The sequence below is a fragment of the Manis javanica genome, chromosome 4, assembly GCF_040802235.1.
Source record: "Manis javanica isolate MJ-LG chromosome 4, MJ_LKY, whole genome shotgun sequence".
NCBI classification, from domain to species: domain Eukaryota; kingdom Metazoa; phylum Chordata; class Mammalia; order Pholidota; family Manidae; genus Manis; species Manis javanica.
Window position 1 is genome coordinate 74,099,463 of NC_133159.1, and position 26,712 is coordinate 74,126,174.

The 26,712-nt window shown below is 37.0% G+C and overlaps 1 long non-coding RNA gene across 3 annotated transcripts in view; it reads right to left on the reverse strand.

Annotated features, from left to right (window-relative positions):
* LOC118971362 (uncharacterized) overlaps window positions 1-26,712 on the reverse strand; it is a 39,896-nt gene that overhangs the window by 7,968 nt on the left and 5,216 nt on the right. Inside the window, exon 2 of one of the 3 annotated variants that reach the window (XR_005059770.2) lies at window positions 297-447. The exons of the other annotated variants lie outside the window; for them this stretch is intronic. This is a non-coding gene — a long non-coding RNA (uncharacterized lncRNA). The remainder of the gene's footprint in view (window positions 1-296; window positions 448-26,712) is intronic. 3 annotated transcript variants of the gene reach the window in all.

The following is a 26,712-nucleotide window of genomic DNA, read 5'->3' on the forward strand; positions in this document are numbered from 1 at the left end:
ATTAGGACATTTTCCATGTAAATATATAGACACACCATTTATTGCAATGATTAAATTACCATATATGGACACAACATAAATTTGTAACTATTCCTCTCTTGGTGGGTGTACTAGTTACCTGTGGTCACTGTGACAAATAACACAAAGTGGATGGTTTAAAACAAACAGAAACTTATTGTTTCACAATTCTGGACATCAGAAGTCTGCAATCAGCATCACTGAGCTGATATCAAGATGCTGGCAGGGCTCTAATCCCTCCAAGAGGGAGAGGCTTTAGGGAAGAACCCCTTCCTTACCTCTTTCAGCTTTTGATGGCTGCTGACATTCCTTGACTTGAGGCCACATCACTCCAGTTTTCAACAGCATCTTCAAATCTCTCTCTGCTCCATCTTCACTGGCTTCTGCTCTGTGTGTGCCAAACCTTTCTCCGCCTCTCTCATAAAGACCCTTGTGATTGCATTAAGAGCCCATCTGATTAATCTGAGATAATCTCCTTATCACAAGATCTTTGACTTAATGACATCTTAATTTATAAGTTAAATGTATATTATAGTCCTCTTTTTGTCATATGCCTTGCCTGAGGGTTTCAGCCTTGGGAAAGTTCAGTATGGATTCAGTGAGTCCAAGAAATGACAATGGAACATTATGGGGGTAAAAGGGTTTATACCCAGCTTTATTCTCCCAGTGGTAGGTCCAGCACTAGAATCACATCTGCATCCAACAGTCTGCAGGCAGTAATCCTCCTCCATCTCTGCCTCCACCCAGAGTGCTGGGCAGAGCTCTTTGTACAGTGACTTAGTCAATAATAGCTTATTGCTTATGGGTATGGAAGCATTAGCCTAGCAGCAGGCCAACAACATCATCAGGTAGTTTAGGGTCAGGTGCAGATCTTAGCCATAGGAACTTACATTTTCCCCATATCATAGCAAGTAACAGTCACAGGTTCCAGACATTAGACATTGGTAACTTTGGGGGTTATTGTTTAGCCTATTAGAGTGGATATTTAGGTTGTATCTTTTTTTGTAATGCAAATAATGCAGCAATTATGATCATTGAAACTTATATTTGTGCATACATGTAAATATTTTGGTAGGTGAGATTCCTAAAAGTGAAATTACAGAATCAAAGAGTACATGTAATAAAATATTGTTAAATAATGCCAAGGTATTCTACAAAAAATTGTACCCCATCACTGTATACTCCCCAAAATACTTTGTGGAGTGCTCATTTTTCCACATTTTTATCAACATTACATATGTTTTTCTTTGTTCTTATCAATTTAAAAAGTGAAAACTGGAAACTTGTCATTGTTGACTTAAATTTTCTTCATTATTAGTAGGTTTAAAAAATTCCTGTTTGTGAAATTTTCATTCTTAGTTCATTTTTTACTTTTCTCCTTGATTTTTCAGGGATTATTTATATGTTAATATTGATGGTTAATATTTTAAATATTATGCTACAAGTATATTTACCAATCTATTACTTGTCTTTATTGGCTTATTGAAATAAATTACAATTCATGTTATAACTACCAATATTTTCCTTTGTATATTTCCAGTTTTGCATCTTGTTTAGAAATACCTTGCTCATCCTATATAAATGAAAATATTCTTCCAAATTTTATTCACTTTTTTTATTGTCAGGAATTTAAGTTTTGTGCGTAGTGTAAGGTATAAGTCTAGCTTTATTTGTTCTTTCCAGTGGAAAGCCAAGTATTTAAAAATAATTTATCTGCTGTCCCACTAACTTGAAATACTATCTTTATTATATACTAGGTTCTCAAATACAGCCAGATCAGTTTTTGAGCTATATATCATTGATCTATTTTTGCTATTTCTGAGAGTTTTATGAGGATAGAAATTTTGTCTATTTCTCTATTCTGTACTCCAGTGGTATACAGGGTACATATAAATGTGTATGTGCATATATATATATATGCATGCAAGTATTTAGTTAAGAAGTTACCAGATAAAACACGGGACTTTCAGTTAAAACTGAATTTCAAGTAAATAATGAATAATTTTCTAATATAACTGTATTCCAAATATTTAATGGAAAATACTTATGCAAAAAAATCATTCATTGTTACTCAAATATGTACTTAATTGTCATCCTATATTTTTATCTTTTGAATCTAATAACCCTATAGTCAGTATACATCGAGTTCGTGAATGAACACCCTATTGTAATTTTGTAATTGTATTTGTTACATTTTGTAAATATATTTGTTATCCAGACAAATATATATTGTTAGCCAGACAAAATTCCTTCTCGTTGTTCTTTTGTAAAAGTTTTATGGCCGTTTTAAGATCCTTTCTGCATACATTTCAAATCATTTATATCACCAAGTATTTTTATTGGGATTGCATTGAATTTGCCAGTAGTCTTCATTTTACTTTCTTTATTATTATTTTTGATACTCAGCTGTGTTGAAAAAGAGGATGAATAAGTAAATAAATAAACAACTCACCATTTCAATATCATGCTTAATAGGTAAATACTATAGGCATTATCATTGGATAAAAAACAAGGCAAGAAAGAAAACTATCACCACTGGAAGGGTAAAGAAACGAAAGGTAAAAACACTGGGACAAGGAAATCATTTGCCTATGATACAATTCCTTACCTATAAATTCCTACTTAGAAAACCCAAAAGAATCAATGAAGCATATTCAGATTAATATGAACTAGTCTAGTAACTGGATCATTTGCAAAATAAATATACAAAAAGCAACCTTTATATAGTTCAGTAAAAACCAGTTAGAAATTATGGTGAAACAAATCTCTAATTCTTAATAGGAAACAAAAATATAAAATGCCTAGAAATAAACTTAACAAAGTATGTGCAGAGTTTATATTAAAAAAAAACAGAAATAGACAATTTCACTAAGAGACACAGGAAGTCTTGAATATATGAAGTGATTTGTCATATTCCTGGATAAGAAGTTTTAATATTGAAAATGATATTTTTATCAAAATTACTCTTAAGTTTATTATAATATTTATTACACAGCGTAAAATTTGATATGTCTTTTATAAGTTTGAAAAATCTCAAACATATCCTGTACTTATAATGAAATTTCATGACTATCTCTTCCCAAGTCTGTGGAATATTATGGTATCTCTTATATCTCTTGCTATTAACTTAAAATGTATATAACCTGAAATGATAATAAATTGTTTGATCGTTATCTCTACATGTCAAAAAATGGTTCTATGAATACCCAGAGTCAATAAAATGTGTCAGTGAAAAAAAATGATCAAGATTAATTGGGAAAAAAAATAGCACTAATAACTGAAAATTAAAGAAGTTGGGGTACTTGTATTAGCTGATATGAAAGAATAAAATAAAGTTGTAAAAATCACAATAGCTGTTTGATATAACAGGCAGAATATGGGGCTGAATGGAAAATGCACAGAACTACTAAAAAAGTACACAGCACTATACTCTTAACAGCCTTCACCACTTTCTGCCCTACCACTGAGGTAGAAGTCTTTCTCCAGGGAATCTTTCCTGTAAGAGCCTGTTTCAGAATGGCAGACATGTGATTCTATCTTCCTTCCCTCTCATGTTTCCCTTTAGTGCAGGATATGTATATATACACATATATACCACATAGTGCTAGTAAAACCAAACAAGGGAGTAAGAATAGACCAGAAAAAGAATGAGGAAAGCCTGGAAGTTAGAAAGCAGATGGTGTTGGATTGACCAGGAAAACACAACAGGGAAAACTGCAGCTCTAAATAGTAGAGGTAAGAGTTGTTTGTCCCTTCTGAGGAAATGTCAAGTGTAGGGCCATATATTTCAAGAATAAAGGAGTGGGAATGGGTAAACATCAAGGGAATTAGTTGAATTCAGAATGACTGAGCAGTTTGTCCCTCATCCCCACCAATTTCTCTGCGAAGCAAGGGAGAACTTTAACTTTTCTCTGTTCCTCCCTTGATTCTTAACAATTCCTTTTTCGTGGATTCATAGTTTAAAAACCTGTATGTGCCCTTTAGGTCATTTTAAACCAACCAAGATGTACAAATAGAGTTCTGGAAACAAGTTGTTAAAAGAATTCCTCCATGTTATTTGTTAGCCATTAATGATTCCAAAGTGACCTCTTCAGCCGTATTGAAGAAATTAAGAGTAAAATCCTTTTAAAATTTAATTAACTATAATCTGTGTTACAGCCACATCAAAACTGCTAAGTTTTGGAAATGTGGGTACATCTTGATCCAGCATTATCCAGGAGGATGAATACACTCTTGACTCCGGTGAATTACACATTGTTATGGTCTGCTCCACTTGTGATGATTCATCTGTCACCTGACCATTTACCTGATGGCAATAACCTTTAAGATAATCCAACTTCGTTCTTCATTGAATATACTTCCTACATAGACTTTCCTATGAGAAAGACAATTCCACACAGCTAATAGAGGTATTTTTATCAAATACATCTACTGTTTTAAATGAGCAGATGGGCATTGTAAGATACAAATCCATCTATTGTGAGTGTGTTCGACAACAATGAGTGCTCATCCCTAATTTGCTCTGCTCACCCCAGCTGAAATTTACAGGTGAATTGATTACATTGTGTTCTTTGTGTTTGAAACCTGGTATTCATGTTAACCCCATTAAATAATCATCTGACTTTTCAGGATGTACTTATTGAATGGCTGCATTGTAACACAGAGACCACAAAACCTTAACTAGTCTGTGAGCTTCTCTCATAATTTAGTTTTGGTTTCTCTTCCTCTCACCCTCCTGTCCTACCCTATTCCTGTTCTCTGTGACAACTCACCCTCCCTTCCACTACCCAAATGTGAAATTGTCATTTGGCCAACATAGCTGCCAAAAATTGCTTCTAACATCAGTACTCTCGTACTCTCCCATGACTAGGGCTTCTGTTTTCATTGTTATTAATTTCTAAATATCTGCTTATCTGAAAGTAGGGACTCTATTTTTATCATTCAACTCAGAAATGCAGCATATATCTGCTTGGGCTTATTATTTCGCTCCACATTTGCTCTTTGGATAGATTCTGTAGTGTCTCATTTTAGCATAGGATGTGATAGACAACTGTAAATTTTAAACATGGAAGTACCACTTTACCACACAAGAAGCTGGAGAAAAGAGTGAAAGAAGCCATCTGGGACAGGAGCCCATAGCCCCACATTGCTGTGTCTCTGGCATATCTTGGCTCTTAATAAAAGAGTTCTTATGCACCATTCTGCTTATCTGTGTGTTCACAGGTGTGTGAAAGACTGTCCTCTGCAGAATAAAACACCCTGTGGCACCATGACAATAAAAAGTGGTGACTCTCATCTATCTTTGCCCGAGGAAGAGAAGGCTTGAGAACACATAGAAATAGAACATGGAAGAGAAAGAAGAGGCCACAAGCGAAGTTTAAATTGTTTCCAGTTTGGGTCAGCAGAAGGGGTATGCCCCACACAGAGCTAGGAGGCAGTGACCTTGCAATCTAGCAAGCGCAGCTACGGAGGCGGCAAGAAGATCCCGTACAAGGCCCTGGTTGGCATAGATGTAGCTGTGACCTAAATTAAGGAAGCAAAGCCACATTAAAAAAGCAAGATAAGAACCTAATCGCATCTTTCTGGAAAAGAGAGAGAAAGATATTGTTAATAGAATAGATTGGGGAGAAAGGACAAAAGTACAAAGAAATATTCTGAAATTCAGCAGACAAATTCCCTTTAAATACAAAATTGAGGAATCCCATTCTAAGGGATAAAAGTGGGCCAGGGGCCTGGAAGTTCATTTGCTTTGCTTCTGTATGAGCTTTATCCTCTCTGGCATAAAAAACATCCTGCTAAACAGGATGAGGTCTTTTTTTTTAAGCATAAGAAAAATGTTATCTTAATAAAGTTTACTTTTAATGGTCCAAACTATTCCTAAGTGTTCTCTGTATTAAAAGATGAATTGAATTCAATGGATTCTGGACTGAAACTCAGGGTTCTTTTCTCATGTTTAGCAAACTAATGTCACTTTCAGAGTGGAGCAAAACAAGGGTAAAAAGGTAAGGCAAAAAGTCTTCTTCATAATGTTTCCAATCTAATTGTCGGTGCCAACACATTGTTGCCTGAATTTCATTCTAACTGCCTAGAGGAAGAATGTCCTGTGACCAGAAAGCTGGGGAGGCCTGGAGGATGCTGTCATTTAAGAGAACAGTGGACACCTAAGCAGAGACGACCAAAAGTTGGGCCTGATTTGAAACAACGTAGCTTCTCTTCAGGTGTAAACCCCTGGTAGGCCAGCTATTAGACAGGACCCCATAGCCCCAGTATTGATTTTCAAAGAAGTCAGCAATTCAGATATGGGGGAAAACAGACATTCTCAGACACACAAAATAAACTGTCACATATTGAAGGGCATTGATTTATTTGTACCTAGAATGCTTATGCTTTTGAATGGAGCATTCTGAGTATGAGAGGGAGGTCCATCGCATAAACAGTGGGGTGTGATGGTTTCCACTACAGCAGTGTGAGGTTTATACTGTACTGAAGAGGGTGCAAAAGAAAAAGGTCTGTCCATGTGCAGAGTGGACACATTTTACTAGGTTTCTTCCTCTCCACAATTTTACCTTCCAAGCTTGAATTTATAGGCTTAGTTTTCATTGTGTAATTACGGGCTTTAATACCAGAGAGGAGAGTAACTTTGGTTTTTAGAGTATGTTTGGTGTTTATTCAAGGGAAACAATCTCCAATGCAGTTTCATTTTCTTTTCATTTTCACAGAGAGGTGGGGGAGGACGGATGCTGATGTTTATAGAGTTTAAGGGTCTGGCAGCACTGGGAACTGCAGACCTGTGTTTATCCAGAGTCCAGTTTCAGTCCGGAGGGTGCCAATGCAAACTTCTCTGGACGACCAGGCCAAAAATGTCAGCCTGTCTTAGAGGAGCAGCCTTTCCAGGCAGGGAGAGGTCTGCAGCGCTAGCTCAGTTTGAGACTGAGCTATGGAGAAAGCGCAAGCACTAAGCCATGCTGTCTCAAGCACAGCAGTTTAAAAATATGCTTTTTATCAGATTTTCCTCATATTTTGCCTCATATTTTTTATCACAGCAAGAGCCTGCCATCACCAGCTAAGCTGATTGACTGTGTCCTCCACTAGCATCCGCCTTTCATATTCAGGTCTTCAGGAAAGCTCTATCCGGTTCACTTACACACTTGCTGGGGTCTCTCTACTCAGCCACTATTACTACAGTTACAGCATCTGTCCCCCAACTGGGAAGAAAGCTATAGCTCATCAGGATCACCTGCATATCTCCTAACCATGGGTGCCATCAGAAATGCAATACTGTCAGCACTTTCTTTCCATTCTTGAGACATTAAGTCTCCACAGCCTTTGGGGTGTTTCATTCTAACAGCTGGAAATTCCTGATTTTCAATACAATTTGCTTCTTCCTCCTCATATTGCTTAGTCTCAGGGCCAACTTTGTAAGGCAGTTTTTAATGAACCCATGGCCAGTGTATTAACTATGTTAGTTGAGTTTTTCCATAAAGCTTAGCTAATATAACATGATTGTTTTCTTAGGCACCCTATGGGGAATAAAGAACGTAAAGGGTAGAAAAAGTGAGGGTGTGCAATTGATATAGTTGGAATATTACCAAATTTATCCACCTTTCAGGAGCCCCCACCCAACAGCAAGCTGATAGCCTTCGTGTTAGCTGAGCTTTCTAAAATAAGGAGCTCATCTATGGGCTGGAGCCAAGAGGACTCAATCTTCAAGTATAAGTCTTGGGGAAAAGCTGCCATGCTGGGGAAAATTAGCTCTTAGTAACTAGCACAAACCAACTTTGAAGTTGAATTCCATGCGTGTCGCTTTCTATCTTAGAATTCTTGTCACTGCAAAAGTGTCTAAGAAGATCACCACAAATCCATCTGTAATGTTAACCAAATGCAATAAAAAGAATAATAGAGCTGTATTTCTGTAACTTGTGTTGTCTGTGGCATACGTCCAGTGCCTAGTATGCAGCAGATTCTCAGTTGTGGGAAATGTTTCTGGTTATTCCTGTGTGAGATCACTACTCGTTCTGTGAGAGCTGGCAAATATGTGTCCATAGCCAGCGCAGTTAGTTAAGCTCAAACCTTTTAAACTGTGAAGTGAGAAAACAGTATTGAAAATTTAAAAAAATAAATAAATAACAAATAAAACACTGATAAAAAAAAACTTATCAACTAGTTAAAATCCCAGACTGAATTTGAGTTTCAGTTCCAGACATTTACTACCTGAATGTTGTATGTGGGATGTCGCTACAATGTTGAGTAAGTGTCCTGCTGTTTTGTGTTTTGTGGCTCAGTTTTCTCATCTATATAATTGGATATAGTGATGATATTTACTCATTTTATTAGAATGAAAATTGATTGAATTGATATCTGTAAAAGGTTAGTGCTTGGTCCATAATGAGTGCACTCAGATAGCATTTGTTAAATAAAATACTCCTGAGATGTGGTCGCTGGTCAGAGGACATTATTCCCTTGTCACATCTGAAAGCACCAAAGATGAGAAGCACACATATATTGCAAGGAAGAACTAAATCCATCAACTATAAAATATTCCAGGAACATGGTAAGTATTCACATTAAAACTAACTATTGGAAACTAAGCATTTATAGCCTTGCCAATGATTATGAATTTAAAGAACTGAATATAGTTTAAAGCCAAGCTGATAAAAGTTTTGAATTCCAACTCAGACATCTACACACTGTGTGACTAAAATTTCTACCTTCTAGTTTCCTCATCTGAAAAATGTTTTTTTATAGTACCTTTGACTATAAGTTATGGTGAGGACTAAAAAAGTGCTTAGCACTGTGTCTGACATATAGTAATTATATAATATGGAGAATTTGTTTTTTCAATTAGGAGGCCATAAAACATCTGGGGCCATGAAATTCCAGTATCTTGTCTAGTTATTAAGAAATAAGGTTTTCAGAGCATAAAACCCAGAAATTTAAAAAACCCAAACAATAAAAACTAAGTTTAAGTAATAACCAGTCTTAAATTTTGCTTTTCTTTTGTAGTGTATTTTGGGACTCACAGATATCAAGCTATGGCACTTATGAAAAGGAAAGCTTTTTTCCCTTTTACATCAACATTCAAAAAAAGAGAAGTAGTAAACATAATATGAATGATGACAGTTGCTCATGGTTAGCCAAGTTCTGTATATTTTTCAGGTATTAGTAAAAAAAATATATATAAAAACTAGAAATTATTGGGTAAGCATCCATAGCATTCTAAAAAGGTATGAAATAATTACAAATTTCTAAAATTTAATCTGAAGTTTATATTTTTATTTCAGTTCTTCCAATACATTTATTTCCAAGTCACACAAGTTCCATTTCCAGGCAAAATTGATTTGACTCCACCTTCCTTCAAACTCCTCACATATTTGGAATTCAAAGTCATATAATCTTTGAGACAGAAGATGCATCAGCTAGTCATATCTCCCCTTGAAGAAAATAAGGCTCAGAGAGGCAGAAGTCACCAACCCAATGCCACAAAGATGGTCAGAGGCAAAGGTAGGTTTAGAATCTAGAATTCCCAGTGTTCCGCCCACTTAATAAAGTGGAATAAAAAAATTTTGGAAAGTTGCTGGAGAAGTGACAACAGCTCTCATTTTTAGTTTTGGGGTTTTTTTGTAGTTTGCATGTGTAAAACTGTTTATTTCCTTTCAGATACCACATCTACAGCTCTGGGACCTGTCACCAAGTGAATAATGGTGCCTAGGTGATGGTCATCTGTGTAAGTGAAAAGTCTTCCTGTTAGACTGAGTATTCAATGTTTCCATTTGTGTGTCTGTGTATGTAATTTGTATGTGTATATATATATATATATATATATATATATATATATATACACATATCCATATGCATATAAGTATACACAACTTTGGCTATTTTAACTTTTTACTATTTTTAACTCACTAAAATTATATTTATACATAAAGTGAAACTTAAATATAATGTTTAAGTGAAAATAAATACAATCATCAATTGTTAATACTCCCAACTAAATCCAACATTGGGCTTCTGCTCAAATAGAAAACAAGATTCACAATAATTTTTAACTTAATCTAGGAGGTCATAGCTATTTAGTAGCAATTGGGAACCTTCAGATAACATTATTTAATCTTTCCATGGGATTCTATTGATTTCTGCTTGTAACTCATCACAAATAAGGTATGACATTCCCTTGTCAGAACTATCAAACAACTTCCTTACTGTCTAAGTTCCCAGCTCTGCTATCATTTTGAAAACGGACAACTGATTTGGTAAAAAAAATAAATGTATAAAGAGGTTTAGTCCTTACAACAACCCTGTAATATAGGTTCTACTATTATTTCCATTTTGCCCTTGAGGAGACTAAGGCACAGAAAGCTTAAGTAATTTGTTCAGTAAGTAACAGAGCTGAGATTTGAATCCACACAATAGGGCTTCAGAGTCCACATTCTTAATCACAATACTGACAATCTATTTAATAATCCAGACAGTTCCCTCTAAAAGAGAAGGTTCTGTTCTTTTCCACCTGAAATGTGGTAGAAAAGCCAATTGTTTGGCATCCCTATCTTTCCCTAGCTCATCCCTAAACTAACTTCATACTCAGAGAGTAAGCTCATATTCTGTTTAATAAATTATTCATTACTTCATATCATATATTATTAATATTATAAATCTTATAATACATGTAGGCAAAATACCATGGAATTTCAAAGTATGTATATCAACTACACATGTAGTTTTGTCAAGGATATCTTACATTACCACTACACTTTGGATAAGTACTCAGGTTTTTAAAATTATTTTGAAAGTTGAGGCAATTAATGATGATGCATTAAAAAATTATAACACTTGAGCAAAAAATAACAAAGAGAAAATACTGTATTATAAAACTAAATATACAGAAAGGTTGCTGTAAAACATGCATAAGAAAATGCATAATCATTGTGGTGCAGTATTAAGGTATAAAAACCAAAGAGCATATTATAATTGCTATCATAGTTATTACTTACATAGAAAAATCATACTTTTACTTTCTTCCCATTTTGTTAGCTCCCAGAATCTATAAGCATCATGATTGTCAGCAGATTCTCCTAACATATATAATTAGATCCTGGTTACCTACTCACATTAACATGAATATCAGAAGATGATTTCCCAAACTAAACAACTAGTATCTAGGGTTCCTCTACTTGAAGAGTTTGCTGTAACCCAGAAACAATGCTCTGTGCATATTGCTCTTCCTAATGTCCTTCTAGATCCCATACTATATGCTCCAAAAATGAAGTTGCTTCTGACCCAGATTGTAAGAGCATCCAAGGGCTATGTTCCCAAAGCCTAAGGACAGGGAGATTCTAGACCATCAGTTTTAGAAATGGGAGCTTTAGACAAATGCCAGCATCTCCCCTATACTAGTTCAATCACTACCCTGCAGGACTGATAGGATTGAATGTGTGTTGATTGAAGTTTGATGGAGAGGACAACATGAGAATGAGCATCCCATAGCCTTGCAGAAAGTAGATGTCAGCCACATGTGGAAAGTGGCAGTAGGGAGGAGAGAAAGCCGACAGCTATGAAAGGGAGAAGAGAAGGATTGAGAAAAGCAATGGTTGGCATCAAATCCAGAAAGGGAGAAATGGGCTGGGGAGGATTTGGGAAAAGTGTGTTCAGACCAGGGAGGATGGACTCTATGTCTCTGGTCTCTCCTGCAAAAAGCTGAAGATCTTCAGGACAACAGGTTTCCTCTCGCCTCCAGAAATCTTTCAGTGAGGGTCAACTCTTTCACAGATAGGGGGATGGCAAATCTGACATCATTGCTAAGTGGGATTATTGCTCTTAGATTCTCTCTGCAACATGAAGGGATAAAAAGAAGTGACAAACTCCAACTCTTTGTTGGTAGCTTATGTTAATAATCTTCACCTCCAGCGGGAGCCTGATGGGTACAAATATCAGAAATATCTAAAACTCTAAACCCCTCTTGCTTTAAATCCAATGTACACAAAAATTGCTTCCCTTATTTGCTTATGAAATGCATCATGTAATATTAGAGAATAGGCTTAAACTGCCATTGCTCTTGGTAGCAGTACCATATAATTTTTATTCATACTAAATGGTTGAGCCCTCTTGCACCTGAATTTCAGTAGATATGGGTGCAAAGGGAGAGAACTGAGCCACTGAAAGAGGTGTAAGGAGATATCTGAAAATATACACTGGATAACTTAAAGAAAGCTTGGCTAATCTATGCTTCCACCCTAGAATTTGGCAAAACAAGCCACAACCATAATCAGGAGGAAAGAACAGCAGGCAAGGACTCTGGAGTTCACTCATCCTCCATGACTACTGGTTTCCTCATTAGTAAAATCAGGGAGTTTTAATAGAAGACTTCTAAAATCCATTTAAGTTTTAATATCATAAGTTTCTATGATTTTTAAACATTTTTAAGCTAACAGAATTATTTCTCCAAAAAAATCTGACACAAGAAATAAATAAAAGCACTATTCTGATTAAAGATGAGGTTGGTAAGCCCAAACCCTGTGTGCTGAGCTTCTTCATCTCCTCAGAGTCCCAGCACTTACGGAGCCCAGGGCAAAAGTGCAAATGGAGACCATACATCTAAATCTTTAAATTGAACCCTTACAAATGAAACTAAACAATCATTATGTAAAACATATTCTATCCTCCTACTTTGCAAATATATATTCATAATGATCAACATGTTCAAATATAGACTTCTTGGGCTTCTCAGAGTTTGTGATGGAAAATTCTGGAATGATGTAGACCAGCTCCTGGCCCCCTTGCCTGATATCCTGCCTACAGTCTTTTCTTACTGACTCATTTTCTTACATTCCCAGTATCACCCTCCACAGTGGGACTTCACGTGCATTCTGTGGGCACCAAGCCTACAGTTAAAAACATTATTCACCATCTCTGCAAATTGGCCTTGTGGTACAGACCTTGATGGTAAAGCTTTGGGAAGAGGACTGTTCAGATTCAGACCATTTCAGCAAAGAAATACAGAGCCTGGGCTACCTAGATAATCTAGAGAGCAGGTACAGGCTCCTGGTGGATACACCTGCATCATCCCGAGAGACCTCAGGCTGTAGCACACAGGGATCATTACAGCCACGGAAAGGTGCTCTGAAGTGCAGGACCTTGACTCAAAGCCTCTCTTGCCCAAATCTAGGTGATACCAACTAGACAGAGTTAGAAAACTATCCATGTGGGTCAATGAGGAGTTTCTTTTGAATGTAGCTTGGTGGAATATTTAGTGGACACTACAGGTCTTCATAATCAATCCATTGCCTATTCCACTGTGTCAGTTCTATTGAGTGTCCACATTGCCTGTCTGCTGGCTCCACAATAGCAATGAAGCAATTAATTCCTTAAAATAAATGATACATATATACAGGCATATCTCAGAGATATTGTAGGTTCAGTGTCAGACCACTGCAATAAAGCACATATTGCAATAAAATAAGTCAAATGAATTTGTGGTTTTCTTAACAAACAAAAGTTATATTTATACTATACTGTAGTCTATTAAGTGTGCAATAACATTATACCTAAATAACAATGCATATGCTTTAATTAAAAAATCCTTTATTGCTAAAAATGTTAACCAACATCTGAGCTTTGATGAATTGTATTCCCCTTGAGAGCAGAAGGTCTTGCCTCAGTGTTCATGCCCACTGACTGATTGGTGTGATGGTTGCTGAAGGCTGGGGTGGCTGTGGCATTTTCTTAAAATAAGAGAACAATGGAATCTTCCATTAATTATTGTTCATTGCACAAACGATTTCTCTGTAGCATGTGATGCTGTTTAACAGCATTTTACCCACAGTAGAATTTCTTTCAAAATTGGACTCAATCTTCTCAAATTCTGCCACTGCCTTATCAATTAATCTTAGGTAATATTCTAAATCCTTTATTGTTATTTCCAAGTTTTCACTGTGTCTTCCTGTGGAATTTAAAGAAACTATTGTCTGCTCATCTATAAGAAGCAACTGTCTCATCCATTCAAATTTTATCTTGATATTGCAACAATTCAGTCACATCCTCAGGCTCCACTTCTAATTCTAGCTCTCTTATTTCTACTACATCTACACTTCCTTTCTCCACTGAAATCTTGAACCCCTCAAAGTCATCCATGAGGGCTGGAATCAACTTTTTCCAATTCCTGCTACTGGTGATAGCTTGACCTCTTCCCATGAATCACAAATGTTCCTAATGGCAATCTAGAACAGTCAACCCTTTCCAGAAGATTTTCAGTTCACTTTGCCTGAATCCATCAGAGGTATCACTATCTGTGGCAGCTATAGCCTTAACAAAACCTATTTCTTAAATAAGAAGACCTGAAAGTCAAAATGTCTCCTTGATCCACGGGCTGCAGAATGGATGTTGTGCTAGCAGGCATGGAAACAGCATTAATCTCATTACACATCTCCATCAGAGCTCTTGGGTGACTAGGTGCATTGTCAGTGAGCAGTAATATTTGGAAAGGAATATTTTTTTTCTGAGCAGTAGATCTCAACAATGGGCTTAATATATTCAGTAACCATGTCATAAGCAGGTGTACTGTCTTCCAGGCTTTGTATTTCCATTAATAAAGTAAGTTTAGCATAATCCTTAAGGGCCCTAGGATATTTGGAATGGTCAGCAAGCAATGGCTTCAACTTCAAGTCATCAGCTTCATTAGCCTCTATATCAAGAGAGCCAGTCTCTCTTTTGAAGCTTTAAAGCCAGGCATTGCCTTCTTCTCCCTAGCTATGAAAAGCCTACATGGCATCTTCTTCTAGTTGAAAGATGTTTCATCTACACTGAAAGTCTGTTGTTTAGTGTAGCCACTTCTTTAATTATCTCAGCAAGACCTTCTGGATAACTTACCGCATCTCCTGTATCAGTACCTGGTGCTTCACCTGCCCTTTGATGTTACAGAGATGGCTTCTTTCTTTAAACTTTATGAACAAACTTCTACTAGCTTCCAACATTTCTTCCACAGCTTCCTCTCCTCTCTCAGCCTTCCTAGAAGTTGGGGCCTTGCTCTGCATTAGGCTTTGGCTTAAGGGAATGTTGTGACTGGTTTGATCTTCTATTCAGATGACTAAACCTTTCTCCATATCAGCAAAAGGTTGTTTAACTTTCTTATCATCCATGTGTTCCCTGGAGCAGCGCTTGTGATGTCCTTCAAGAACTCTGACCTTGCACTCAGAACATGGTCCCTCCTCACTCCTAATCGAAGAGGACAGACTGACCACTCCTCCTTTCACTCGGACACTTAAAGCCACTGTCAGGGTGTTAATTGGCCTGATTTCAACATTGCTGTGTCTCAGGGAATGGGGAGGCCTGAGAGAGACTCGGGAACAGCTGGTGTGAGCAGTCAGAACACCCAACATTTATCCATTATGTTTGCTGTCCTACCTGAGCACTGTTCATGACACCCCAAAACAAAAACAATAGTAACATCAAGGTCAAAGATCACAGGTCACCATAAAAAATTTTAATAATAATAAAACAGTTTGAATATTGTAAGAATTACCAAAATGTGACACAGAGACATGAAGTGAGCAAATGCTCTCAGATGAATGGAGCCAATAGACTTGCTCAATGCAGAGTTGCCATAAACTTTCAGTTTGCAAAAAACACAGTATCTGTGAAGCACAATAAAATGAGGTATGCCTATGTATTTATCAGACCTTCTGTTTGGCAGTTACATTGTATTACTAGGGGCTAGTTTCTGACTTCTCTGACCGTTCATCACTTTATCAGTATTATTAGAATAATAACAGCAACCTCTCATCTGGTGAAAGACTGAAATGAGATAGTATGGCAAGTACATCCTACTGAGTTTGACACAGAATAACAACTTAAAAAAAAGTAACAACCACGGCTTATTATTCTTATTACCATTAACATTGGAACAAAAACTATCAAGCTGAAAGTTAGTTAACATAGGAACATCAAAATATTCATTCACTGTAATACAGTAACATGGGCTTTGGACTCAGGCCAGAGGTGTTCCTGTGTTTGCTCAATCACCTACTTCATCTGAAATCTTGGGCTAGTTACTAAACTTCTCTGTGCTCCAGGTTTCTCATTTATAAAATCTCTTGTGGAATTTTAATGAGAAAAAACAAGATGATGTATGTGCAACAATGAGAATATAAGTACTCAATGCATGTTACCTGTCATGGTTGTTATAACAAGTATCATTAATTCCTTTAACAAATGTTTACTATCTAAAATGTGTTACAGAATATGTCAGACACACTCCCTGACCTGCAGAATCATGGCCTGACTTATGCGAATGCAAAATGCAGAAGTCTGCCATGACTATTAAATCCTACCGTGTGGACTTACATTTTATTTTATTTTATTTTATTTATTTTTATTTTTTTAAAGCTTGCTTTTAGTTGAAGCTCTTATATTTGAAAAGCACGACCAGGTCTCAACACAGACATTAAATAGTAAGAGCTTGCGGTGGTTTGGAAAACTGAGTCTGGCAATGGCAGAATTATACAATTTTTGGACAATAGCATGGCAGCTTGGAGGAAACAGCTCATTGTCTTATACCACTATTATACTTGTAATTAGAAACAACATTACAGTCAGGATGCATGAACATCCAAAATGTTTGCAATCCACAGAATCTTGCAACATTTAATTTGTAAAGTAATTTCACTGATGACTTTTCAGTGCTGCCCCACTGGAAGAAATAAAGTTTAAGTGAAACAATTGTTTTTTCCTTACTGCTAGAAGATACTTAAGAATATGACATTTAATATGATAATGACATAAGTTTCTCTGTTACCTAGCCATTGAAAGTTATTTTTTTAACATAAACTTTATCTTTATACCAAGGAAAGCAAGACCAGGAATGACAATTGTCATTTTATGGAAGCCAGATCTCTCTAAGATAATTGCATGTGTACATTCAAGGAAAGAGATTTATAGCTGAAGCACGCTTTGTAGATTTCAGGGACAGATACAGTCCTTGAAATACACCTCCAATACAGGAGATCAAACAGATTTTTTTTAATTTTTAGTTAAAACTCATGATAGCAGAGTAAGAAAATGAGCTGACAGTTTACCGAGTTAATCTGTCCCCTTTAACCTCTTGTACAATAGATTTTTCACAGTTCCTACCACTTTTATTGTCTCTTATCTAAGACATTCTCCCACATCACACCTGGAATTTGTGACCACCGAGTCAGGTCCCTGAGCTTTTTCCCTTTTGGCAGGAAACTCTAGCACTGAGGGCACCCTGCTTGTAAGAGTAATAAGTGCTGCTAACAGGGGGGATTAATCTAAATCAAGCCCAGGGGTTCTCTAACCCCTAGAAAAATGGGTCTTATCCCTGGAGCTGCACTCTTTTCTGTAAGTGTTAAACCTTATAACAACCTAGGGAAATATAACAACTACCATTTACCCCACCTCTAGTTCATCAGGTGTGGAGTGTCAAATTGCTGTGAGTTCCATATATTAGCATACTGAAGACCTGAATCAACACCTAAGCTTGTTTTCTTAATAAGAGATGCATGGAATCTCAGTCATGCAAAGAACTTCAGTAGTAGGGGAAAAGAGTGGCTAAGGAAGGGCAAAAAGGGTAAGGATGACAGAGAGAAAAGATAGGCAGATGTGGAGGCCCTAGAATATTTTCAGAGAGAAATGAATATCTAAAATGTTCAAGTTAAGTCTTATAATAGAAAATTTTCAATCCTCTGAAATGTTTCTAAGTCCTAGCAAATACATCACTTATGTTAAGGGAGATTTTATGTCATAAAAGTTGCCTACTTCAGTGGAATTTATTTGACCCTTTGCTGTGGTGTAAAACAAGGACTACATGGCAAAAAGGAAAGGTGTCCTGGAGCCTGGCAGACCCATGTTCAAACCGCATATCTACCAATTCATAGCTGGGTGCTCTTGGCCTAATCACTTGGTCTACAACCTTAATTTCCTCATTTGTCAAAAAGAAGTAGTTTAGTATTGAGTCTAGTCTATAAGGGGTGTGCTGTAAGTAGAGGTTATTATTATAAAAGAATATGACTTCCAGTTAGAAAAATATGCTGGGCTGTAAATATATGGCAAAATACACTAGGTTAAGCAGTCAATAGGTAAAGTGGTCATATATCCCAGTTTGCTCAGGACAATGCCTGTTTATTCCTGTTGTCTTAGCAGAATTACTGAGAGTGCTTCCTTTCATTCTGTGATAGATGATATGGTTGCTCTGGTGGTAAGCCAAATACTCATCGGTCAGCTAAAGCAGAAATGAGCAGGTACAGGAATCAGGCAACCAAGAATCCTAGTGAAAGAAACAAGGGACCTACTTATGATGTTGAGTTATCAATCTAGGTCAACCACCTACTCATTAGAGAGTCAGAATCCCTGGAGAAATGTCCTTATGTATAAAGTTTCTGAAAATTGTTTGTTTTTTTTATCAAATATTATTGGGTATATACCTGGTACTAAGTATTAACTTAAAAATATATGTCTTTTAAAATGTTTCTCCTACTGTCCAAGAAAGACCCATAATATAATTCCATATTAAAATAGTTAAATTAGAGGCTCTAATAAGGGTCTAAGGGGAAGATTTCTAAGGAATATTTAATTTCCCAGGAAGAAAGCAACAAGAGACAGGTTAAGCTTTGAAATTTTGGGTAGGTGTTTGTAGACAAAGTGGGGGAGGAGAGAACATCTCTTTTTCCAGAGTGAAATGCTTTAGGGCAGAGACATAACGGATGCCTGACTTACCCAGACAATTTCAAGAAATTAGAGAGAACAGAATAGCATTTATAATGGCAGATGAGGATACAAAGGTTACCTAAGTCAGGTGAGGGCAACCTTGTATGGACCAGAATAATCTTGAGCCAAATTAAGATTATTTTATGTGATAAAATGAGGGAAAGGGGTGAGGCTCTCAGCATGCTTTTGAAACCAAACCCTTGGGTTTACTTTTAGTACAATTTATGAAATGAATATTTGAGAGGGAAAAAGAAAGATTACAGGGAATGTGACATAGATATTTGTTCAAGTTCTATTTCACAACCACTAAAAATAAACAGAATTAGCTCTTTATTGTATTGTTTTCCATATCTCCTTAAGTTTTTCAGATGCCTCTTCATCTGAGTCTGGAATTTCCTTCTTGACTACCTGTGAAACCCAATGTCCCTCTGCCATTAGTGAATAAAGACAATTTCTTCTAGATTGCTACTGGGTTGAAAATATGGATCCAGTCTGAGCCATGGTATAGACACTTATGAGTGGATAGCATTCATAGTTTTGTGAATGTTTCATTGTGATGTTTTTATTAATCTCTATCTCTCTGTGGTCATGTACAAATTGATTAACAGACTCTCAGATATCTAGAGGAAATAAATCTTATATGGGCTGTATGTCTAAACAGAAGTATTTAGGTGTGGCAAGAAAATGTTTGTCCAGTTATTTAATCCTTTAATTAATGTATTTATTCTGTAAGAATTTACTATGGGCCAAGAGATATTATAGATGTCAAGAAGGGCACAAAGTTTGATGATCTGCAATTCTTGCCTTAAAAGACAAAAGAGTCCTCAGATACAGCCAGGAATGCATGGTAGAAGGTTACGTATGGAAGCATTCTGGGACAAACTGGTGATATTAAGATCACATTAAAAACCCTTCACTTCTGTTCTGTTACCAGACCATGTTGTGTTTCCCTGATTCTTGTCTTCTCAAAGGAAAGAGTCCAATCAAAAGACAGACTTATGATAATCTTAAAGAACAGGAGTTTATTAAGCAAAGCATAAGTATACTTTCAAGAAGGGTGGAGAGTCTGGAAACCAGAAGAAGCCTGGTTATTAAGTTTTTATTTTTTCTTAAGATGGCAGGAAGTCCTGCCCCACATCTTATGTCATTTGATTGACAGGTTGATTGACAGCTCTAGGTTGTATAACTTTTTTCTCAGTGCACAGACACCTTACCCATAAGTACTTAGCGAAGCCCACAGGGAGGCCAAAACCACAATGCTAATTAGATTTAGGCATTATTCTAATGAGATGGGGTTACTTTCAGACAAGGTCTTTGGACCAGGTACACGCCCTGTAATCAGGGAAACCCCTGTAGTCTTGGGCCTCTGACAGTCTAGGTGTCCTTGACTCTCTGGGCCTCCTGATAAGCGAGGCATTCTTGGCTGTGGAACTGGGAACTGAGGAGGGCTTAGGAGTAGGTCAGAGAGCAGTCTTCCTTGGTGATGGGCTGGCCCTTTTCTCCTGCTTATGTCTAACTAGCTGCCTATTCTAACACTTCCAAGTGCTTAGAAATGCCAATTTAAATAGGGAATTTTTCTTTTCAAAAACATATAGCTGAGACCTTGAATGTAAGAAAGGGAAAGCTTCAGGTATAGAGAAGAAGTCCAAGTAGTTTAAATAACTTACAAAGGAAATACTTGAGAGTGGGGTTTTAAAAACATATACTAATAATAGTTGAAAATGTACCTTTTATATAAAGGAAAGTAAAATTGGTATCATAGTCTAAAGTTGGGAGCCAAAAACAAGCTAACTTCCAAAAGAGGGAATTGAATATATCTATCCTCTAGCTAGATTGAAGCCTAAAGGCAGCTTCCCATCTTGGCCCACAGATATAAATGATAATCTGTGATGGGTAGAAATCAGTTTTCAAGGATTAGGGTTGAGTTTGAACTATATGGTATGGGAATAAAAAACATAAATTCATTACTCTGAAAACTGTAGGGCCTAATTACATATCAACTATAAAACTACCTGTTAGTGGACCAGGGTTACCACAACTAGGCCACACATGGAAAATAGTAATCAGAATATGAGGAATTATGCTATCAATGAGAGATAATGTACAAAAAAGGGAAAAATGTATTCCCAGGATATTAGAAAAAAGAGAGATAAATTACAACAGTGAGGTTATGAGTTAAAAATAAGCAATTAGATAGACATGAGAAAGGATAAAAAAGAAGTGGAGATAACAATGTAGTCATTTCAGAAAATCAAGGTCACCAAGATGGTAACATAGGCCATTCCTGACTTTGCTCCCCTTCACTAGAAGGGCAACTAACTGCTATTTGAAAACATAACTGTAAGTCCAGAGAGGAAATCCCAGGGCAAAATATCTCTAAAAACCAAAATCAGTCAAAGGGAGAAATAAAGTTTAAAATCCGTTTATTTCTCACAAACTGCAGTCCTGGGTGTCTCTCTTTCCTGTTCCAGCAGAAGCAAAACTGGCCCTCCCCCTCACCTCTCGGGTACAGATAACAGATAAGCCCTCCTGTTGCTTACCCATTGATGTGGAGATGAACTTCTCTCCACCTCTGAGGGATGACCCAAATGCACTAAAGCCATACTTCTTTCCACCTCTGAACACCTAGTGATATGCAGGTGAGATATTCTGGAAGTGTTAGTTTTATCCACAATGACACCACTGAGAGAATTCTAGAACCCACAGAGGAGAGATGGAAGCACCCTCTGTACCATACAAACCAAGACAGATTGCATTGGAAGGGTAAGAGAAGCAGTTGTATGTTGACTGCATTGCCCTTCCACCAGGCCAGTGCTGCACCAAATGAAGAGGTCTCCCCTGAACTGACAGTTCTTCCAGCAGGAAAATAGAACTCAGGGGGCAACCTATCTCCCCCAGTATTGTGGATCACTTTGTCATACATAGCACCTCTTCTGATCTTGCTTGTAAATCCAGGAAGAGGAAATCCAAGGGCAAAATACCTCTAAAAACTGAAATCAATCAAAGGAAGAAATAAAGTTTAAAATCCATTTACTGCTTACAAACTACAGTCCAGGCCCTTCTCTCTTTCCTGCTCCAGCGGAAGCAAAACTGGCACCACCCTTCACCTCTCACGTATAGATAAGCTCCATTGCCCAGGTAATTACCTATTGATATGGAGATGAACTTCTCTCCACCCCTGAGGATATGCAAATTCACTAAAGCCACACTTCTTTCCACCTCTGAACACCTATTGATATGCAGATGTACTAAAGCCAGGCGAGATATTCTGGAAATATTACAATTTTACCCACATTGCTCTACCGGGATTCCAGGGTAATCTGCAGAGCTCAACCACTGGGACTCTATGACAGAGAAGGAGGAAAGGGATTTCAACACCATTACATGGATCTTGTCAAATGTCTCACCTCAAGGTTTCAGCCCTGGGCAGATTCACTCTGAATTTGGTGAGACCAAAAAAAGACAACAAAACTCTCTTGGGGTAAAAGGGTTTATACCTGGCTTTATTTTCATGATGATAGATCAAGCACTAGAATCATATCTGCATTCAGAAGCCTGTAGGTCCATAATCCATCTCTATTTCTGCCTCCACCCAGAGCACTGGGCAGACCTCTTTATATAGTGACTCCATCAATAATAGCTCATTGTCTGTGGGTATGGAAGCATTAGCCTAGCAGTAGGCCAATTACATCATTAAGTAGTTTAGGGTCAACTAGGATCCTGGCCATAGAAACAAGTCAGGGGCACTTGGTGGGGAGCTTGGCAGGGTTCATATCTGTCTGATTTGGATATTCAAATGAAGAGTTTTAGCAGTCCTATTGCCCAGTTTTCCCATGCCCAGTCAAGGAGCTTAATCACAGCCCCCAATTATGGGGAGTGTCTTCTGGTCCATCTGACTAAAAGGGTTGGTGACAACCCTCAACTCAAATCTGTGGGACCCAATAACACTCAAGCTACGAGAAAGATTGGGAGAGCTGATTGCCCCCACAGCATGTTTTTTTGTGACCAGTTTTGAGGAGCACTGGTCAGATTATATTGTAGAATTTCCCCTAATTGGGATTTGTCTATCCTTCTCTCATGATTAAATAAGGGTCATGAAGTTTAGGAAGAAATCCGCAGAGGTAAAGTGCCATTTCATCACATCATATCAAGGGTTCATACTTGCAACATGATTTAGCACTCTTGATTTTGGCTTTAATGATTTGGCTCATCCAAATTCACTGTTATTCAAATTTTTTTTCACTTACAGGTATAATGTTATTTCTCACTGCTTTCAGGAATTTTTCTTTGCCTTTAGATTTCAGAAGTTTAATTAGCATGTGTGTTGCCATGGATTTCTTTGAGATTGTTCTGAGTTTTCTTAGATTCCTGAATCTATAGATTTTTGTTTTTTGGGTTCTTTTTTCTAAATCTGTGAAATTTTCAGTTGTTATTTTTCAAATACTTTTTCACTCCTCTCTTACCCTGTCCCATGGACTTGGATTAAGCAAATGTTAGATCTTTTCCTGTAGTCCCTGACATCCCTGAGGCACTTTTTTTTTTTTTTTTAGTCTATTTCTCTCTATTCAGATTGGGTGATTTCTACGGTTTTATCTTCAAGTTCACTGGTTCTTTCCTCTACCCTTTCCATTCTGCTGCTGATATCATCCATTGATTTTTTTCATTTTGGTTATTGTGAATTTCAATTTTTTCTTTATATCTTTTTCTTTTTCTTTATATCTTCTCTTCTCTGCTGAGCCTTTCAATTTTTTCATTTGTATCAAGCTTCTTTGTAATTGCTCATTCAAAGCATTCTTTTAACGACTGTTCTAAAGTCCTTGTCAGATAATTATATCTGTATCATCCCAGTGTTGGCATCTGTTGATTATTTTTTCTCATTCAAACTGAGCTTTCTTTCATTCTGGAATGATGAGTGAATTTCAATTGTACCCTGGAAATTCTGGGTTTTATGTTTTGAGACTCTGAATTTTATTTCAGTCTTCTGTTTTAGCAGGCCTGTTTTTGATGCTGCACAAATGGGGAAGGAAACATTTTGTTATTACTGCCATGTGAAGGTGGAAGTCAGGTACTCTCCTGGGCCTCCAAGATGAGGGATCCTTGTCACTGCTAGGAAAGGATAGGCATTCAGACTCCTCACATGGCTTTCACTGACACTACAGTGGGGGGTAAACTTCACTACCTCTGAGAGGTGGTGAAAATCCTCACTCACCATTAGTCTCCTCTGACACCACCACAGAGAGGAGGGAGGGGTGCTTTATTGCTATCAGGTGGTGAGACCAGTCAAATCTCCCAACATGGTCTCCACTTACATCACAGAGATGGGCGTTTCCTTTTTACTATCCCTGGGTGAAAAGTTCTGGCTTCCCACTTAGCGTTATATCACCCTGGTGGGTGGGGGGGCAGGGAAACACCTCAGGCAAAGGTGTAAGTCTAGACTCCTTACTAGGCTTTTGCTGGGAGGAGTGAGCATTAGGCCATAGATTTTTCCTGGGTGTTTGGCTAGAGCAGGGTATTATTGTCTAAAAGTTTTCTGTTTTGCTAGGCTGCTCCTTTCCTACTCTTATAGATAGAAAGAGCTGGCTTTTCTTGGGGATTTTTTGTGTAAGTCCTTGGTGTTTCTGGGGTTCCAGTTGCTCTTCCAGAAACCAATCTTTTGTGTGTGTGTGTGTGTGTGTGTGTGTGTGTGTGTGTCTGTATGGTAAAAATATAGCCCATGGATGATGTTTCTCAGGTCCTGAGCTCCCTAAACAGTCTCCCTTCTCTCTTCATCTGTCAGTCTTCTGTGCTCATCAGAACTGTGCTCAGCTGTGATATCTAGGGTTGCTTAGCTATATTGAGCAGGAGGAACAGGGAGAGGTGTGTCTACTTCTGGTAGGAGTTTTCAAAGTAAAGCACAGAAAAAATGATGGATAGAAAATAATTGAGGAGAATCAGTTGAGAGATTTTCAGATGTGACAAAAAGAGGAATTTAAATTGAAAAGACACATTGAGTGCTTGGTAGAATTAAAAATAAGCCTTCACTTAGAAACACTATAGGGAATTTATAGAATATCATGGATAAAGAAAAAAAGAATCATAAAAGCCACTAGAGGAAAGAGAGATTATCCCAAAAGGAATGACAATAAATTTAGCAACAGACTCATCAGCAGCAACCATGTATGCCTAAAAATAATCCTATTAATATATTTGAACATTTGAGCAAAAACTGTCATAGCCTTGAATTAAACAACAAAATAAACTATCACTTAAGATGAGTTTAAAATAGGGATATTAACAGACAACCCAGAAATCCTAAAGTGTGCTACCCACAGGACATCATTGAAAGAACTACTTCAGAATTACTTCCTTTGGGTAAAATTATACTAGGAAGAAAGTGTGGAATGCAAAAAAAAAAAAAAAAAAAAGAAAATAGATGAGTCAGGATATCAATAAAGCCAAGTGGTAAATCTAAAGCAGAAATGACTACAAACATAATAAACATACTATTACTACTACTACTTACACATAATAAGGAATGATAATTTTTATGATAAAATAATAGTTCCAAATATTTCTATTATAGTTAATTCCATTCATTAGAAAACAAGAAAGATTATATAGTAACTTTACATTAAGAAAGTTGCTGTTTAAAGGAAAATTTAAAATATTCTAGGAATTTTATCTTCTTCAGGAGAAAAAGATACTGACTTATTCTAACTTGTTTAGAAAAATATTGCTTTGAGGACAGCTTTTCAGGGAAAGAAAGAACTTGGAATATTTAACTTTCAAAGGAGGAGGAGGGGAAAAAGAAATAAGCAACCCTTATTATCCAACAGAAAGCAAGAATACAGGGGCAAAAATCCAAGAGTGTGTGAGAAGAACAAATATAAAAAGAGTAAAAACTCATGCAAGTAACAAACTCATGGAGTAAAAAACAGACTCTTAGATTAGATAAAATAAAATCCATATATATGCTTTTTTCAAGACACTAATTTAAAAACAAATGATAGAGGCAGTAGAAGGTAAGGTTATGGAAGAAGATGGATCAGGCAAATACTAACCAAGAGTCTATAGCAAAACAATGTAGACATAAGGCAGCATTTCTCCACCTCACAATGTGGGAGGCTGGCCACTGAATTGTGGTATCTACCCAACTACATCCCAGTAGCACCATCTCCCCTACTTCTGAAAATTTAGTATGTTTTCAGACATTGCTAAATATCCCCTGGGGGCAAAATTATCCCTGTCAGAGAACCACGGATTTGAAGGGAATCATATTGCAAGGGAGCAAAAAATGACTTTCCATATTAGGTGGAATTCAAAGATGGCCCCCAAGATTCTTGCCCCATGGTGTACACATACCTTCTCCTTGTCATTTAATCAGACACCAAGCTAAGTGCTGCTGAAGGTTTTTGCAGATCTAGTTAAGGTTTCGAATCTATTGACCTTAAATAGAGAGATTATTCAGTATGGACCTAACCTAATCAGGTGAGCTTTTAAAAGGACTGGGATCTTCCTGAAGTCAGAGACTTAAAGGGAAGAAGATTTGATGCAAGGTACAGTCTCCATTACTGTGTTTGAGCATGGATGGGGCCATGTGGCAAGGAATGTGGGAATGTGGGTGTTCTGTAGAAGTTAAGGTTAGCCCTGGCTCTGATAGCCAGCAAAAATTTGGGAACCTCATTCCTGTAGCTTCAAGAACAGCCACACCACCTCCTAGCTCATCTATCTTAAATTTTCTTGATTATTCACATACCTATAGTCTTCCACATGAGTTTTTATAATTCATATTTCAAGTTTCCTGTAGTCTGTTTGTTTGCCTGTAAAGTGGAGACACTAGTAATACAAAGATAAAATAATGATGAAAGACTGGAGAAGATATTTGTAACATATAATAGATAATCAACTAATAATTAACTTCCAGAATACATATAAAGAAATTTTAAAAACATTAAGGAAAATACAATAGCAAAATTTAAAAAATAAGCCAAAATAAAG